The 4,708-nt window shown below is 44.4% G+C and overlaps 1 non-coding gene across 1 annotated transcript; it reads right to left on the bottom strand.

Moving 5' to 3' along the window:
* Positions 1-4,200: 4,200 nt before the first annotated feature.
* Positions 4,201-4,290, bottom strand: trnaq-uug (transfer RNA glutamine (anticodon UUG)). Its single transcript is given in 2 exon segments — positions 4,201-4,236; positions 4,254-4,290. It is a non-coding gene; the product is annotated as a tRNA-Gln (tRNA).
* Between the last annotated feature and the right edge of the window lie 418 nt (positions 4,291-4,708).

The following is a 4,708-nucleotide window of genomic DNA, read 5'->3' on the forward strand; positions in this document are numbered from 1 at the left end:
TGCTCGAGGAATTCCGGCTCCGTGTTGAAGAGCTGGAGTCCGAGCTTCAAACACTGAGACACATCAGGGAGGGGGAGAGTTACCTGGAACATGTGTATCACGAGGTATTCACACCAAATAGATTAAATAATTCAGATGTAGTCCGTGGCCAGGGTCAGGATGGTGTGACTAGAAGTGAGGCAGGTCCGGGGATCCAGGAGGTAGTGTTGGAGGAGCCTCAGCCCTTGCTCTTGTCCAACAGGTTCGAGGCACTTACTCCCTGTGAGGATGGGAACAGGGACTGCGGGGAAGATGAGCAACCTGGCCACAGCACCGTGGAGCGGGGGGCCATTCAAGTGGAGGGAGTTAAAAGAAATGTTTTAGTGGTAGGGGATAGTATCTTTAGGGGGATAGATAGAGTTCTTTGCAGCCGAGAGCGTGAATCCCGAAGGCTGTGTTGCCTGCCCGGTGCCAGGGTTAAGGACATCTCCTCTGGACTAGAGAGAAACTTGGACTGGGAGGGGGAGGATCCAATTGTCGTGGTCCATGTTGGTACCAACGACATAGATAGGACAAGGAAGGAGGTTCTGCTGAGGGAGTTTGAGCAGCTAGGGGCCAAATTAAAAAGCAGAACCACAAGGGTAATAATCTCTGGATTATTACCTGAGCCACGAGCGAATTTGGCTCAAAGGCTGGTGTGGGAGAAATGGGTTTTGCATCCTGGGACACTGGTACCAGTACTGGGGCAGGAGGGAGCTGTTCCGTGGGGACGGGCTTCATTTGGCCAGAGCTGGGACTAGAGTTCTGGCGGATCATATAACTAGGGCTGTAGAGAGGGCTTTAAACTAACTAGTTGGCGGGGAGGTTCCGAGAGAGCAAATAATAAAAATGACAACAGAGAAGGTCATAGACTTAGGTAGCAGTGGGGAAATTAATAACCAGAGCGTGTCAGGAAGGGGCAAAAGGTATGGAGTAAAAGGTAAAGTAATAAAAAGGGCAAAAGCAGGAACTAAGTGTCACAAAACATCTTTGAAAGTTCTCTATCTGAATGCACGTAGCATTCGCAACAAAATAGACGAGTTAATGGCACAAATAACTACATATGGGTATGATCTTGTGGCCATTACAGAAACATGGCTGCAGGGTGACAATGCCTGGTAATTAAACATACCAGGTTATTTAACGATCAGGAAGGACAGGCAGGAAGGAAGGGGAGGTGGGGTGGCTATGTTAATAAAGGAAGGAATCACTGTAATACAGAGAAATGATATTGGGTCAAAAGATCAGGATAATGAAACAGTTTGGGTGGAGGTAAGGGATAATAAGGGGAAAAAAACACTCGTGGGCGTAGTCTATAGGACTCCGAACAGTGGCAACTCTGTTGGACGGAGTATCAATCAGGAAATAGTTGAGGCTTGTAATAAGGGAACATCTATAATTATGGGGGTTTCTAAATATCATATTAATTGGACAAATCAAATTGGGCAGGACTGCCTTGAGGATGAGTTCATTGAGTGTATTAGGGATGCGTTTCTTGAGCAGTATGTAACTGAACCGACCAGGGGGCAAGCAACCTTAGATCTGGTCCTGTGTAACGAGACAGGATTAATTAAAAATGTCCTAGTAAAGGATCCCCTTGGAATGAGTGACCATAACATGGTTGAATTCCATATTCAATTAGAGGGTGAGAAGGTTGGATCTCAAACAAGTGTGCTAAGCTTGAATAAAGGAGACTATGAAGGTATGAGAGCGGAATTGAGTAGAGTGGATTCGGAAAATAGATTAAAGGGTAAGACGATACATGATCAGTGGTGTACATTTAAGGAGTTATTTTACAACTTCCAAAAAATATATATTCCACTGAGAAGAAAAGGGTGTAAAAGAAAAGACAGTCATCCGTGGCTAAGTAAAGAAATTAAGGATAGTATTCGACTAAAAACAAGGGCATATAAGGTAGCCAAATCTAGTGGGAGGATAGAGGATTGGGAAAACTTTAAAAGACAGCAAAAAATAACAAAAAGATAGATTAAGAAAGGGAAGATAGATTATGAAAGTAAATTAGCACAAAATATAAAAATAGATAGTAAGAATTTTTATAGTTGTATGAAAAGAAAAAGGATGGCTAAAGTAAATGTTGGTCCCTTAGAGGATGAGACGGGGAAATTAATGGTGGGTAATATGGAGATGGCAAAAACACTGATTGAATATTTTATATCAGTCTTTACAGTAGAAGACACTAAGAATATCCCAACACTGGACAAACAGGGTGCTAAAGGGGGGGAGGAGCTAAACACTATCAAAATCACTAAGGAAGTGGTACTCGGTAAAATAATGGGACTCAAGGCGGATAAATCACCTGGACCTGATGGCTTACATCCTAGGGTCTTGAGGGAAGTGGCGGTAGTGATTGTGAATGCATTGGTAATAATTTTCCAAAACTCACTGGACTCGGCAATGGTCCCGGCAGACTGCAAAACTGCTAATATAACACCCTTATTTAAAAAGGGCATGTAGACAGAAGGCTGGAAACTATAGACCGGTTAGCCTAACATCTGTGGTAGGTAAGATTTTGGAGTCAATTATTAAGGAGACAGTCACAGGACATTTGGATAATCATAATTTAATAGGACAAAGTCAGCATGGTTTAATGAAGGGGAGTCGTGTTTGACAAATTTGCTGGAGTTCTTTGAGGAAGTAACATATAGGGTGGATAAAGGGGAACCAGTGGACGTAGTGTATTTAGACTTCCAAAAGGCAATTGAAAAGGTGCCACACAAAAGATTATTGCTTAAGATAAAAAATCACGGGATTGGGGGTAATATTCTGGCATGGATAGAGGATGGGCTATCTAACAGAAGGCTGAGATTTGGGATAAGTGGTTCATTCGCAGGCTGGCAATCAGTAACTAGTGGTGTTCCGCAGGGGTCAGTGCTGGGTCCCCAACTCTTTACAATCTATATTAACGATTTGGAGGAGGGGACCAAGTGTAACATATCAAAGTTTGCAGATGATACTAAGATGGGAGGGAAAGTAGTGAGTGAGGAGGGCATAAAAAACCTGCAAGGGGACATAGACAGGCTAAGCAAGTGGGCAGAGATTTGGCAGATGGAATACAATACTGGAAAGTGTGAGGTTATGCACTTTGGCAGGAAAAATCGTAGAGCGAGTTATTATCTTAATGTCAAGAAACTGGAAAGCACTGAAGCACAAAGGGATCTGGGGGTCCTGGTGCATGAAACTCAAAAGGTTAGTATGCAGGTGCAGCAAGTGATTAAGAAGGCCAATGGCTTTCATTGCTAGGGGGATAGAATATAAAAATAGAAAGGTATTGCTTCAGTTGTACAAGGTTTTGGTGAGACCGCACCTGGAATACTGCGTACAGTTCTGGTGTCCATACTTAAGAAAGGACATACTTGCTCTCGAGTCAGTACAAAGAAGGTTCACTCGGTTAATCCCGGGGATGAGGGGATGGACATATGAGGAGAGGTTGAGTAGATTGGGACTCTACTCATTGGAGTTCAGAAGAATGAGAGGCGATCTTATTGAAACATATAAGATTGTGAAGGGTTGGACCGGGTGGATGCGGGGAGGATGTTCCCGATGATGGGTGAAACTAGAACTAGGGGGCATAGTCTTAGAATAAGGGGCTGCTCTTTCAAAACTGAGATGAGGAGGAACTACTTCACTCAGAGGGTGGTAGGTCCATGGAATATGCTGCCCCAAAAAGCTGTAGAAGCTACATCATTACATAAATTTAAAACAGAAATAGACAGTTTCCTAGAAGTAAAGGGAATTAAGGATTACGGGGGGCGGGCAGGAATTTGGACATGAGTCTAGGTCCGGATCGGTCATGGCCCTGTGGGTAGCGGAGCGGGTCCAGGGGCCGTGTAGCCTGATCCTGCTCCTATTTCGTGTGTCTAATTCTTTTAGATTCAGGAGATGGTTCTGTGATAGTGGATTGGCGGTTAGGATCAGATCAGCCATGATCTTATTGAATGGCGGAGCAGGCTCGAGGGGCTGATTGGCCTACTCCTGCTCCCATTTCTTATGTCCTTATGTTCACCGCTTATCCTGCCCGTGCACACAGATCTACAGTGTTGAAAATGTACAATCAGCTTCATGTAAGCAAAAGGCCTTCCGCTGCATCAGTTGAGGGACTGTCAAAAATGGTCGGTTTGAAGCCAGATTCAGAACAGAAAAAGCGTCGCACAGTTAATTATACGACCGCGGCAGAACTCGAACCTGCAATCTTCTGATAACTGAAAAACTCGCAACCAAAGTCAGACGCCTTATCCATTAGGCCACGCGGCCGCTGATGTTGATAAGCCTCTTTTTATGTGGTGAATTGTGAGCAGATTCAAGGAAACTGCTCGCAAAAAGAAGCGGATTGAGGATAAGATAAACATTTTAACTGAATGAACAGGACTTCTGCGAGCTGGGTTTGCACCAGCGCAGGGAATCGCAATGCAACTTGAAGCTAGAGCATCGGCGGCTCGTTGGTCTAGGGGCATGATTCTCGCTTTGGGAATTTCTGTGATTTAAAATGGGAGAGGTCCCGGGTTCAAGTCCTCGGACGAGCCCGGCTGCATTTATTTAAACTGAACATCTTGGTCATGAAAGCTGAATTCGCTCGACTTTAAAAAAAAACGGAATGATCCGGGACTGTGAGTTCTGCCATTTTAAACAGACACAGAATGATCCGGTACTGTGAGCAACCCCGGTTTAAACA

This window comes from Somniosus microcephalus, unplaced genomic scaffold, assembly GCF_052327205.1.
Source record: "Somniosus microcephalus isolate GS21.2 unplaced genomic scaffold, FLI_Smic_1.0 unresolved_chr1, whole genome shotgun sequence".
NCBI lineage: Eukaryota > Metazoa > Chordata > Chondrichthyes > Squaliformes > Somniosidae > Somniosus > Somniosus microcephalus.